The sequence below is a fragment of the Octopus bimaculoides genome, chromosome 23 (assembly GCF_046866305.1).
Source record: "Octopus bimaculoides isolate indiv1 chromosome 23, ASM4686630v1, whole genome shotgun sequence".
Lineage (NCBI taxonomy): Eukaryota > Metazoa > Mollusca > Cephalopoda > Octopoda > Octopodidae > Octopus > Octopus bimaculoides.
The window spans coordinates 29,970,905-29,986,211 of record NC_142950.1 but is presented as its reverse complement, the minus strand read 5'-3'; the positions used below and the strand labels follow the sequence as shown (position 1 = coordinate 29,986,211).

The window sequence follows — 15,307 nt, the reverse complement described above, 5'->3', positions numbered from 1 at the left end:
TACTCACATACACACAAGCATATATATATATATATATATATATATATATATACCTTGCTTCTAATTACTTTGTGCCGTAGTTAGTGACCTGCAGTATCATTGTATGCAGTTTTCGATGCCCAAATCCGTATGTGCAGGTGAATGCGGTAAGGGACTTTATGTTATTAAGGGCTATCATAATAATAGTGTCGTCAGTCTTATAGAAAGAGAATAATGAGTTTGGTTTTCTTTTAGATTGGGTAGGGGGTATATTCGAATATGTTTGCAAACTACATTGATGAATATGCAAAGCGCGACACACGTTCATACGCATATAGTTGGATAATATATATATACTCATGTGTGTCTGCGTGCGTGTATGTATATATATGAGTGTATATATATATATATATATATATATATATATATATATATATATATATATATATGTGTGTGTGTGTGTGTGTGTGTATAGATAGATAGGTAGAGAGAGAGAGAGAGAGCGAGATAGAGAGAGAGAGAGAGAGAGAGCGAGAGAGAGAGAGAGATAGGCGCATGTCTTCGTGGTTAGAGGATCGGGCACACAATCACGAGGTAGTGAGTTCGATTCCCAGACCGGTCTGCGTGTTGTGTTCTTGTGTTCTTGTATATATATTATGTATGTATGTATGTATGTATGTGTAAAAACAATTATAATAATTACAGAGATTAGTACGTCTGTATTTTTTATTTATTTCTACAATCACTTATACTGTGTATTTACATCAAATATGTCTGACGGACGTTTCTGCTTCGGAGCTTACTTACTATCAGTACTCCTGCGTGCTCCTTACAACTCGACGCAGAACGCCATAAGCTGAATTTAATGCTCTTCCGTTACCCACCTGGCTAAATTTTCTCTATCCTTCTATATGTATCTCTCACCCCACCTCTATCGCTCTCGGTATATTCTTTTATTCTTTTAGTCTTTTACTTGTTTCAGTCATTTGACTGCGGCAATATATATACATATATATATATATATATATATATATATATATATATATATATATATATATATATATATATATATATATATATATATATATATATATATATATATATATATAAATAAGAATTTAAGGATTGGAACTAAACCACAGTTATTTTGTGTTCTTTGCTACATTGGTTTCTATTAACCCATTTATTCCATCAGAAGAATTTTTATTCATTAAGATAGAAGAAATACACATAATTATATATATATATATGTATATATATATATATATATATATATATATATATATATATATATATACATTTATGAGTGTGTGCGTATGTGCATGTGTATGTGTATGTTTATATGTATGTCCATATATATGTATGTATGTATACGTATATGTATGTAGAAAAAGCATCAAACTATCTGAGTGTTTATTCACACTATGAATATCTTGGTCAAATCTATCTTTATGTTTGAAATCACACGATTATGTTGTAGTGCAGTGGCATCGAAATCTGAACCAAGAGATACCAGGGTGAATTTCTTAAAGCACAAATATTTCTGCGCCCATTTGCACGATGTTCTTTGCTGTCTTATCTGATTATCTTGAAAAGCTCTACTAACATAAACATCTTTTCTTCTTAGAACGCATTAATCTATCCATGTTACTCATAGGTTAATCACATCATCTCTTCTGATATTTATTCAGCGTTAATCTAATTCGTTTTCTCCCTTACATTGCATCTTCCGCTCTTACATAAGGCATATATCTTTTATAATTCTTTCATTTTCATTTTCGTTTTATCTACATACCTTTTAAATTCTTTGGATATATTTCTACCTATCCACGTATTGATTTTTTCCTGATATTTGCAAGTTCTTCCGTGTTATGTCATCAGATTTCTGTAATTGGTTCAGGTATGCTTCGATACCATAATACAATTTTCTTAATTGTATATATTCTCTTGATAATGATGATATTCACTTCTACATCTGGCATGCCGTTGAGATTCCATTTGCTATTTCTTTGCAGTTCTGCCATCCAATATATTTTAGTTGACCTAAATGACACTTCATAAAGTCACCTTCGGTGAAAATGTCTTGTTCCTCTTTTATTACATCTTCTATCTCAGTTTGGAACACAAGACCTTGTTGTAGTGGTAGTTTTAATAAATTTTCAATCTGACTTGAATTAACAGAATGGCTTCAATTCCCTCTGCTTTGAGATTTGGAACTTTTTATGGATAACCTTCTCATGTGCAAAGTGCCTTAAGTAAGTTTGCTTGAGAAAGTTACATTGCATACAAAATATTGATCTCGTTTGAAAATATAACTCCATGGGAACTATTGTATGTTCATCGTGTTGATGATCGATATATCTACGCCATGCCTTGTTGCGATCATACTTTATTAAAATTTCGCTACAGTAAATGTCTTACATATGTATATGGACGAATACTAACCACACAGCTCGAAATAACTAATAGCAAAAACGTCAATATCACAGAAATACAATTTCTGCAAAGTTCATTTTTTTAAAGGTTTCTTTGTACCGTAGATAATATTGTTAGACGACTACGTATCGTTCTTTGTCCCAATTGATTTCAGTCACTTAACTTTTTGTTCGCATATTCTGCACGACTATGGAGCATTAAATAACATACATTTGGTATTAAATAGCATACTGTGTTTTCACATATAAATATTAGTGTGTAATCATTCGTACAGCCTTCGACAATTATTTCCTATTAACTGCGCTTCTTGTTATTTATTGTCAGCACCATTGCTATACTTTAGTAATAACGATAATGTATAAAGTTTAACAGCTGGGATTTAGCCAATGCAATATCCTCACTTGGCATGTGTTAGTGGTTAAATAGCTTGCTACTCAACGATGAGGACTCAGGCGACGTTGTACTGCATGACAACTTGATCACGTGTCTTCTATTTTACCGTCCAGTTGACCAATACTTTGTGAGAGATAAGGAATGCAGGCCAAGGCACTTGTCACACACACACACACACACACACACACACACAACAATTTAATATAGACAGCCTGTTTTGCCAAAAAGGAAAACTATAATTGTAACTATATTCCAATATATATATATATATATATATATATATATATATATATATTCGTTTATATTTATATTTATATAAAGGGCATTATTACAGAAAATAATAACGCGACACAGTGGACTTCTCAAAATAACCACATTTAGTACCTAATGCGTGGAAAAACAACCAACAGAAGACGACCAACTTTCTTTTAAATAAACTTAACTGTGTATCGGCCGATTTCGCGATTACTAGAATGAATCTAGAATTCGTTCATCAGCACAGTATTGTCCCAAAAATATATATAAATAAACAGAATTATATATATATATATATATATATATATATATATATATATATATATATATATATATATATATATATAAAGTTCTTTAAAGATTTTATCGTATTTTATTTGTCCTATTTTATTCCTTTAAGATTTTATATTTTCTTTTAACTTCAATCTACTTTCAAACAGTATTCTGACTATTACCCTCTTCCCGCTGTTTTATTATTACGCCATGGTTATTGGCATTGTAACTTCTGTTATTATTTTGGAAGATGATTTTATTGTGATTTTGATATTATTGTTATTGATGTTATTAATATTGACGTTGTTGATGTTGATGATGTCACCTTCGTCATAATTGTTTTGGTATAACACATTACTCTGTAAGTTTATTCTAATCATCTAAATTATTCCCCCACTATATTAGATGAAAAACTGGAAATGACTGTCTTAGATTCACTCGTATCCATGAAAATCCAATACCAAATTGAAACGCATTGGCTGGAAAATATCGGACCAATATTCAATGACAATATAGTAATGTTGCTGACCTATGTTTGTGACTGTTGGTCTGCCAAATCTGCGAATATAATGCTATTAGTACTACAACTACTAATACTATTATTGTTACTTCTACTAAGTACCACTCCCTCAATTGCTATTACCTTATTGTAATCTGCCTTTACTTTTTCTAATGAAACATCTCAATCTTCCTCCATTTTCTCCAGAGAATAGCCATTCTTCAAGTGCTATGTTTGTTATTTCCTGCAACGGCTCTGACGAAAGTATCATTAATTTTCGTTAATATGTGTGTGTGTATGTGTACCACTGTTTTTGTGTATATCGTACCACTACTTGACAACCAACTTTGTCGGTGTTTTTTTCTACGTACAGTTCATGTTTCGATAAAAGGACACTGATTGATTATGTGCCAGAATTTGGAAATTATATCCTCGTGTCGAAGCCAACAAAGTGCTGCCCTAGAATCACAACAGTCTAATGACTGAAATAAGCAAAGGGCAAATTATATCCAACCAGATGTAATCTTGTTTATCATATATATTTTATATCATACACTCTGTGTACCTAATATATAGTCATATGTTTATCTAGAACTCATCAACTGGTTCCATTTCGATGTATCATATTTTTACTTATAATTTTGGTTGTTTTTATTTGCCAATGTCATGTAAACTGGACCTCACATCGCTAAGGTATTTACTCTATAAATTACTGCTTTTCAACATACTACTGCAACGTATTGAATGTAACCTACTTTAAAGTATGCCTATATACTCTCTTTCAACTAGAGAGAATTGCAACCATATTCAAGCACAATAACACTCTATTCGACTTTACTTCTTATCACTGACTGCCTCTTATCTTTCAGGTTATATTTATTTGAATCAGAATTAAGTATCTTATACACACACACTTACATAAACTCTCATACTTTATAAATAAACGCAGATATTTTATAATTTGACAGTAATTTCCCGATAAAAAGAGTGCTCAAAATATTGAATATGGTAATTATATTAATTGTAACATCGTACGGTATTATCGTCCATAAATAAGACTAATTTTCAATGTTACATAAAGGAATTTTTCTTAAGCATATACTTCAAGTCGATCATATCCGTCTCAATAAAATATCAAGTAATATGAAGCAGCAGCGTATGTCAGACAGATGCGAAACTACTTTTCTTATATAAAACGATCTTTCTTAACGGAAACGAAGAGATCAATAAATTAAGATTTTAGCAGCGACTCGTTTTACCAGTCCACAGTGATATGTCTCATAAACATATTACTACGAAAGGTCTAAGTGAATCGGACAGATGCCTTGGCAAAGTTTTAGTCAAAAGTTAATGGGTAGCTTTGAGTATATCTATAGGTATGCCATTCACACATATAAGCTGATGCAAGACGTCTTGTTACTACATGTAACATTACTGTGGGCAGATATTTATTAGATATGATCTTCCCTTACAAGATGACAATATGTGGGCTTGTATCTATGTCTGCATGTATTGTGCATGTATATAGTACTATGTATGCATGTAGTCTTGTTCTGATCATTACATTGCACGCGTGATGGGGTTACTTGATATTAAACAGACTCCTGAAGTTATTTGTAACTCAGGTAACTATTATATAGTGCTCTTATTTTCTAGGGCTGATTCTTTGTAACAACAACACCCTAGAAAAATTATCAGAGGAAAACTAATCATTTCCATTGAAAAGAAAACTACTGACTGGAGGACATTGAAGAAATTTTAGTTCTTGAATAAAGCTTCACTAAACTACGTTTACAACGTTACAACTAAGAGTTCAGGTAAATGTTCATTTATTAAAAATTTAACAAACTTGATTTAATTATACATCAATCCTGAAAAAGGTTTTCATAATTATTTTCAGATTATGGCGTGTCACATATTGAGTAATGCTGGATAATTAAGGAAGTGGCAATATAGCTTAAGATATAGAAGTTAAGCAGCTCCAATCGATAGTGCTCCATCAAATAAAAATGTTTTTCGAAATTATCCTGTGCTCATTTGTATATAGAGAAGATTGCCTAGGCATGACCTCATTTTTATGTGTAAATTGTCGTTCACGTGACCAATTCTGATGATGCAAATGTATCTTTTAGCAAAATACTAATGGGTTGAGAAATTCAGCATGCAATATAAAGATCAAAAATTTAATGAGAATTCGTTATCACTGTCAGCATGTACCATCACAAAAGGGATTCCATTCGCAGATTTATTATCAGTATCTGAACTAGGGATCAATATGAATAACGTACATATTATCAATAATGCAAAGGACGTAGAGAAATGATGTTTGAGATCATTCAGCGAGAGATAGAAAGGGAGAGAAATGATGAGAAATGTAATGAGAGAAGAAGAGGGAGAGATAAATAAAGTTATACTGATCTTGTGAATAATGCTTTTTCTCCTTCATCAACCGATAGAAGTAGATTGCAGCTACAAAGAATTTCTCTGCGATGCAATAAATGAGCTGTTTTTTGAGAAATTAAGAAAATAACTCATAGATCAAAGTTGCGAATAACATGCAGCACCACGCAAAATTCACGCGCATCACATAAGTTACAGACACACACAAACACACACACACACACACACACACACACACACACACACACACACACACACACACACACACACACACACACACACACACACACACTCACACACTCACACATATATGCATGTCTTGATAGTAATGGTATGACAACAAAAGAATGAATGAGACCTCGATATTATGTAAATAGAGGAATTTATCTATAATATGATATGTGACAATTATTCGGTTGCCATAACAACACTCCGAGTGACGGATGTCGTGGGGTGGGGGGAGGAATCTGTTACGGCATCTCATCAGTTATTGATTGCCTTGATAAATGACGAGATGCTGGAGCAGATTTCTGACCAGACATCCGAAACTAGGAGTTTTATTATGGGTAGGATGTATGGTGAGTGATAACATGTGGTTGAATATATGAGGAAAGAAAGAAGAAGACAAGACACAGAAGACTACTTTTAGAAGAAAATTCGAAAAGCCATAGCGAAACCAGTTATGCTGGAAGAAATAAATCATTTTTCGTACGATATTGTATATTAATTTTTCTATTATGATTGTAATATATTCTTTAGTCTTTTAAACTCAAATCTGTGTTTTTTCATCGAATTACTTTCCGTAGATATATATACATATATATATATATATATATATATATATATATATATATATATATATATGAATATACATATATAAATATATATATATATATATTTACACACGCATACACACACATATGTACGTACGTATGTATATATATGTACATATATATATATATATATATATATATATATATATATATATATATATATATATATATATATATATATATATATATATATATATATATAAATTTCTTTATAAATTTCTTTGCCTTTATGCCTAATTAGCGCGTGAAACTGGCATGGTATTTCTAGCACATTTCTTATGACGTAAATTAACACGTATATATTTCCACGTACGTGGACGTAATGTAGGATCGAAGACTTTAATGTTTCTGTACCGTAGAATACACATCATTACGCAACTTTAGATGATGTCTCCATCCTATGTTACCCGATCTGTATCCTCCACTTACTTTCTGTTTAGATTTGACAAGCTGTCAATGTTTAATTTTCCTTTTTCCTTTTTTTGTTTTACTTAGTTTGACATTATCATCTATAGAAGACTACCTTATACGAGTTTGTTGCACAACAGAGTTGACTTTTGGATCAAATTACAAGTAGTAACCTTTGGGCTTGTACACTACTTGATATTACATCATGTATACTTGTCCTTTTATTGAGGTAGATAATAGACTTTTTAATATTACGAACGTTTAATAGAACGTTAGAAATCAATATAGTAAACGGATAAGAGCAGCACATTGAAAGCTCATGGAGTAGTGGTTAGGGCATTCTGCTGGCAATCGCAAGAGGGCGGGTACGAGAATTGGCGGCGTGATTTGTCCACAAGCAAGGCACTTTATTTCACGTTGCTTCATCCCATTCAGCTGGCGAAAATAAGTAGTACCTGTGATTCAAAGAGCTAACCTTGTCACATTTTGTGTCATGTTAAATTTCCCTGAGATCTAAGATAAGGCTCGCGTGTCTGTAGATTACTCGGCTACTTGCGCTTGAATTTCACGAGCAAGCTGTTCCGTTGATCAGATCAATTGAAACTCTTATAGTCGGTTAGAAGGGCAGCACTACTTAGTGAATGGAGTGCGGTGTTTTCGTTGTGTTGTTTTCAAATTCGTTTCAGATTTAACTGCCTCTGTGCTCAATCACATCACACGACTGCATCTGGGCAAATGTCTTCAACCATAGCTTATTGATGTGAAACTTTTTGATGTTGGCTAATAGTATTGAATTTTGCCAAGCACTCGATCGTGTAACCCATATGATTCTGGTCCACTCATTTAATGCATGTAGAGTACTGTAATTGTTATGTATGTTTAGATGGATTTCCCCTGCTAGCGCGTTTAATTTTAATTTCAGATTATATATTCATCTGTTTCTAAGTATACTAATTGTCTAGTATTTATCTCATAAGTTACCCAAAAAATATTCCGGCAATTGATAGAGATGATGCTGTACCAGCTTGCAGATTACTTTCGATTTGTGATCATAAAGGGGCATTTATCCTGAGCAAACATCATTATTCCCTCTCTTGAGAATAGTGTAAAATGGTCAAAGCTTTTCAAGCTAATCATATACAAAAATGACATTGATAAAGAATCTCTATTTTTAAATAGTGTTTCGTTCTTCTCGTCAGACAATTACATACCATTCAGAATTTCTGAACAAAAAAGACATGGTTCTTCTCATAGTATAAATAGCGTCATAGCTTTTCTCCTTGAAATAAACTCCTGCAATATTGTATCGTATCATTGCCAATAAGCAAAATTCCAGTATTTAACTTCATGTTGTCCACGGGATCCATAATGATTTCTATAAGTTTATAATGTTGACAGCATGTAGAAGCCACATATGGAGAACACAATTGAATATTTACTTGTTACCAGCTTCATGGTAACTAAGTTTCTTCTATGCTGCTATAATACTGGCATAACTGTTTTTCTTAATTAGAATTTGCTCTACTCATCGATTAAATATTGTGTGCCGAGCTGCATTTTCATCAAGGATCATACTATTACAACAATGATGTTTGCGTAATAGGTTGAGCCTGGATACATGCATACAATGAAATTCCGATAAAGAACTGGCCGCTAGATTTTCGCCATACAAGAAGCATTGTTGTCTTGGTAACAAATTTCTTTCAACTAACTCATATGAACTTAGTATTTATATGCTCCTTGAGAGTTTTACAAGTAAAGGTTAACAAGATAGCGTCCATAGAAAGTCAGATTGTGTACCAGTATCTGACATTCAAATCTCTTCTGTGTGTTTTCCAGTGGTGAAGTTTTTCACACACAATCTCAAGGTAGTAACCGCTGTTAATTTATATTTAAGTATTGCAGGAAAATTACTTCTCGTAGATGCCTTTAGATCACACCGTAACCTGGTTAAAATTCCTTTCCTTTTTCCAATCTTATTTTCAGAATGAATCCATATGTCTCGGGAGAAAAACCAGTGCGTTATATATATCTTTTTAATGTTATCAATGTTTTCTACTGAATTTCTCATCAATTTCTTTTCTTTCCAAGGGGAAAAAATCACGAGATAATCAGACTTTTGAACCTGGAGTTTCTCTCAGACATATTTTAAACTCTTTTTAAAAGCACTCAATTTATATTCAAGTGGTGTCTTTTTGAAATACCTAATCATTGATACCACATTATTTCAATTTGTTTTGCGGGTTAGAAGTATAGTCATTTCTTTGTTTTTCATTTTCCAAATCTACGATAGCGTTTTTAGTTATCTCAGTCGTATGACTTTAGAAGTTTTCTGATACAAACTTTTCACGACCTGTTCAAAAGCATACAATCTTTCATCCGGGTATCTATTCCGATGCATATGCAAAATTCTTCTTTATAGCTTTACTTTTGCTAACTTTTTCAATATTTCCAACTTACTATTTTGCTTTTGTAAAAGGGCATATAAACAAAAGTCAACATACCAAAATGAAGGGACATTATTCTGTTTTCTATATTCACCCCCCCCCCCCCCCCCATTACCTTAATCTCTGCTAACATTACGCTAGTTAAACTGTTACTGTTTGTCGCCAAATGCAATTTGTCTTTTAGCCGAATGTTCAGAGATGAATAATTGTATTCTTTCTTCTCACCTCTCACAAAATATATTTCAAGTGTTTATACCCCTTACATTTCCAGTTCTTAGTAAAATTACTATCTTCATTCCGGCGACAATAACTCAAACCTTTAGTGTTGATGATCCGTTTGACTGCTCGGAAACATATTTATTTGATCGTATGCATATATCCATATATGTATTCTCTACTTGAATGAAATTTCAGAGCATATTTTGATTGTTCAGCGATTCGCAGTCATTGTTCTATACTAAAGACGTTTTATATGTTAGCATATAAACATTTTTGCATGTATACATGTATGCATATATGTATAAATGAATGTATGTACGCGTGTTATACAAGCATCTATCACTGTAGTTCAATGACGTACGAATGTATCTTTAGGTGTCCTTAATGGTCAGCCAATCTACTGAAAGTCCTTTGGCCATGGAAGAGTGACGCCGTATGCAGACCCAAACAGTTGCAAGTTTCGGCTGTTACTTATGTTTCAAACCATGCAGATCTGCAACGAAACTCAATAGTGAACCGAGAGATCATGAATCCACTCAGAAATACTCTTGACAACAAGGAATTATAAGAGTAAGAGACGGCAATGAACTGTGAAGATGGAGCTTTTAACATGTACGTATGTTTTGTCGAAATATATCGATGAAAGGTGTAAACATTGGAAAGAAAAAAACCCAATAAAACTGTTATTTTCGAACGATGTCCCCTATGACATTTTTTCTATTCCGAATTGCACTGAAAATATCGTATTACACACGCCGTTGTTTGTAGTGAAACAGAGACTGATTCTTTTGTAAACCTGTAATCAACGGCACTAATATTGAAAAAATGCCAAAAGAATACTATTGACTTTCTATATTTCTGAATTATTAATTCCAGTATTACACTTCTGTGTTCTTGTTCTGAATTGCATTATCCTCATCTCTTCCACAATGATCATGTTTGTTGTTGCCGTTGTTGTTAGTGTTTCGTCTCTTGAATAGCTCAGAACGAACAAATTCACAACCATAACAGTTTCAATGTCAGTAATTTTTCTTTTCAATCGACATTATTTAATATGTCCGCTCTTTTAAAAACAAAACCCCACTTTGGTGCCGATTACGAGATTCAGTCACTAATTCTATCACCTTTGAGTGAACACCTTGAATACCAGAATTGATACACTCTCACGCACAAACAAAAATAAAAAGGGAGTACCTATTCAGACATTCGATCGATCCATTATGCATAGCAGTATTCTTCCGATTTACGTTCTTAAGCTACTACCAAACAAAGTAAATCTATTGAATGAGGAAATTTTGAAACAGTAATGGCTATATGACCAAAATATCCTACCAATCCGGACGAATCCAAGGATAGAAAACTGCTTGTGTGTCTATGATACATAATTACTAGCATAGCACATTCAGCGTAACATGTTCCTTGAAATGACGGATTTCAAGGAAGATAGGGAAGAAATTATGAACACTTGTGTGAATGTTTGTGATATCATATCGTTACTCTCAATTACTCTCAATTAAAACGACCCAACACTACAATATTTAGCTCTGACGAACACATCTGGCATCTCTGCAAATGTCCCTTTCTTTTCTTTCCCATGACATGCAATGTATACCACAATTTACACTAAGTGAAATGTTAAGATTTGAGAGAAACTAAATGTTAGCCCTCAGCAGATCCGGATGGAAGCGGTATTAAAAATAGAGCAACACCAACTTACATTGTACTATTCTGCACCGAGTAATAGTGTCCATTATATTTATGTGTGCTTGTATATATATATATATATATATATATATATATATATATATATATATATATATATATATATATATATATATATATATATATATATATATATATATATATATATATATATATATGTATGTGTGTGTGTGTGTGTGTGTGTGTGTGTGTGTGTGTGTGTGTTGTGTGTGTGTGTGTGTGTGTGTGCGTGTGTTTGTCCCCCCCCGCCATCGCTTGACAACCGATGCTTGACAACCGCAGTCAAATGATTGGAACAAAAAATAAATGAAAGCATATGTACATATATCGGGTCCTCACTGTCCCTATGCCTACTATTACTCTCAGTCCCCAGCACGAGGAATAACAGAAGTGTCATTGAATAGTGAGAGAGGGGTCAATGTTTGACACAAGGAACATAGAAATTAGTTATTGCATTTATTCTTTTATATATATATATATATGTACATATATATATTTGAAGTTAAGCAACAAAAATTCAATAGGTTATAACAGTACGTACGTTTCGTACAAGCTCCATTTATTCATGTAGTGAGAGCACTACAGAAAATACAATGAAAATGTACTCCTCAGCTGCATAAGGGAATTTCATTTTAGAAAGTCATTTTGAAGATGTTTGCAAAAAACAAGAGTAAGAGAAGAAAACATGCCATCTCGACTATGCTGCTGTTTCACAGACAAGTGAAACAGCAGCATAGTCGAGATGTGTTTTCTTCTCTTACTCTTGTTTTTTGCAAACATCTTCAAAATGACTTTCTAAAATGAAATTCCATTTTGCAGCTGAGGAGTACATTTTCATTGTATTTTCTGCAGTGCTCTCACTACATGAATAAATGGAGCTTGTACGAAACGTACGTACTGTTATAACCTATTGAATTTTTGTTGCTTAACTTCAAATTTTATTCACCAAATCTCTTGATTTTGTTTTTGGTTTTTATCCTACCAAATTCTGGTGCCTCAAGCATTTTAAGTACCACATTTAATCTCTTGATTAAATCTATATTTTATATATATATATATATATATATATATATATATATATATATATATATATATATATATATATATATATATATATATATATATAAAGTTATGTCCCACAGGTGTTTTGTCGTTAATTTTTGCCGGTCGGGGGAAAACAAAGTATTTTGAAACTTTTACGTGCGTTATATAATGTAATTCAAAATTTTATATATGTTCTTATTTTTATAATCATATAAATTCATAGATTTTAAAAAAATATTTGTATGATGAAGAGTCCAAGAGAGTCTTCGATTATGTTCCGTTAGATTGTACAAATTTTATACTGGAAGTTATTGCATTACTTTGAAGAATTTGATTATGATTTTAATTTCGTTTAGTAGTTAAACTTTTGTATGCCGCAACATACGAATTTATTTCATTATGTTAAAGCTTTGGGATATGTCTTCGAGAATTGAGTTCGAAGACTAAAGCTATTAAAAATCTAACACATGAATTTATTACATTAATGTTTTAAGAAATCAATTACAATATTGCGAGGTCAGGCTGTGTTGCAACAAGTTTGCTTCCAGATCACACGGTTCCGAGCTTGTTTCAACAGCGTAGCATCTTTCCAAAATCTCCTCTACTTTAGACACGGGCCGCCCTGTATGTAAACCTAGCAGACGGAAACTGAAATAAACCTGATCTCTTTGTTTATATATATATATATATATATATATATATATATATATATATATATATATATATATATATATATATATATATTGGCAAACACATATATATACATATACACACTTATATATGTATATGTGCGTGTGTGTGTATGTGTGTGTGCTCTATCACTGCTTGAAACCAGCCCTGGTTTCTTATGTCTTTTTAATGTCTATGAGGCCGAGAAAATAACAAGCAAGCTTAATAAACAAGTACAGTAGTCAGTTATCTGGAATAAAGCATTTCTTAGTGGTTTCCCAAACTAGGTTATTGTCCAATAAAGGAAACAATTCCAAGATAATGGATAGAGAGATATGACAATAGAAATCACGGATGTTCAACTTTTCTTACGTGTTTCATTTTCTTAAAGATATCTTCTTCGGTTTGATTCTACAGTTGTTTAAAGCGTAACACTCGAACACGAATTCTATAGCAAACACTGTACTTGTCATATAGTTAGTTGTTGTCTCATTTTACCGTAAACTATTCCTCATAAGTCACTTATGTAAACATGTTAATTAATATGTTTGATTTAGTGTGAAGACACAGGATCACCTTTTACATTTCGATACGATTTAGTTTATTGCAGTTAGACATACTGATATTAGTTAATTACAATTAGATGACGTTACGGTTGACTGTTTAACGTGAAGGCTCATAGCCAAGTGGTTACGGTTTTGCATTTACGATAGTAAGTTCATTCGTAGTAAGTATCGATTCGTGGACAGGTTGGGACACCTTGTGTTTTTAGCAAAATACTCTATATGTTGCTTAGAATTTGACCCTGTGATGGACAGCATCGAAACCAGATTAAGTTCCGATTTTATGTATCCGGACTCCAATGAGTGCCTTGATTTTATTTTTTCATTATTATTATTTTTTATTTGCTAATTCTTTCCTTTTTATTTGTTTTTTTAACAACTGGTAGTTTTCCACAAAGCAAAGCTACGATCAAAGCATTGCAGCATGGGGCCTCATATCTGATCTACGATATATCCATGCCTTCATTATATAATATTATTTTCCTTTCTGGTTGCTATATCTATCAGCTTCAGCCACCACGTTGACTCACTCATTAATTCGATTATCATTCAATTAATTGGCAATGGCTAGAATCTATTATCTCACTACGTTGTGTGGCTTCATTTCATTTTCTAAACAGTCAACAATGTTTTCATACCAAGAAAAATCGAAATATCTTTGATTTAGTAAATATATTTTCCTACCACATTTTCACTTTTGCATTTTTAATATTTTATAATATTATTTTATTTCTCTGAGATTCTTGTATTTTTAATGGATGGTATTTATCTGAGAATATCTCCGTGGTTTATAATTTAATTTATTTGTTTTCTTGTCTGAAAATAATTTTATTTTAAATAGTTTTATAGTTAATTCAATTTGTTCTTCCTTTCAGTTGTTTATCTACAATTCTGATCTACAATTTCTTTCATAAGATTTTTTTGTCTTATTTTTAATATTTTCTCGTTAGATAGCGCACCGAATCTATTTATATTCAAAATCTATTGAATAATTTATTATGAAATACATTTATTTCCCATTATCTAGTGCGATAATGAAACATTTTTGGGGTTTGTAATCACCCTATATTTTATCTGTTAATATATATCATTATAGCTGTATAAATAATGGGAGATAAAACTCAAGAATCGCCGGCACAAAGGAAATTCAAATTACATTTTCACTTC

General features: G+C 32.2%; 1 protein-coding gene and 1 long non-coding RNA gene across 4 annotated transcripts in view; one reads left to right on the top strand and one right to left on the bottom strand.

Moving 5' to 3' along the window:
* The window catches only part of LOC106877243 (uncharacterized), a 30,566-nt gene extending 24,920 nt beyond the window's left edge, over window positions 1-5,646 (top strand). Inside the window, exon 3 of the long non-coding RNA XR_001410353.3 lies at window positions 5,492-5,646. This is a non-coding gene — a long non-coding RNA (uncharacterized LOC106877243). The remainder of the gene's footprint in view (window positions 1-5,491) is intronic.
* Window positions 1-15,307, bottom strand: part of LOC106877242 (somatostatin receptor type 2) — a 185,422-nt gene that overhangs the window by 60,562 nt on the left and 109,553 nt on the right. The gene's annotated exons all lie outside the window — the stretch shown is intronic.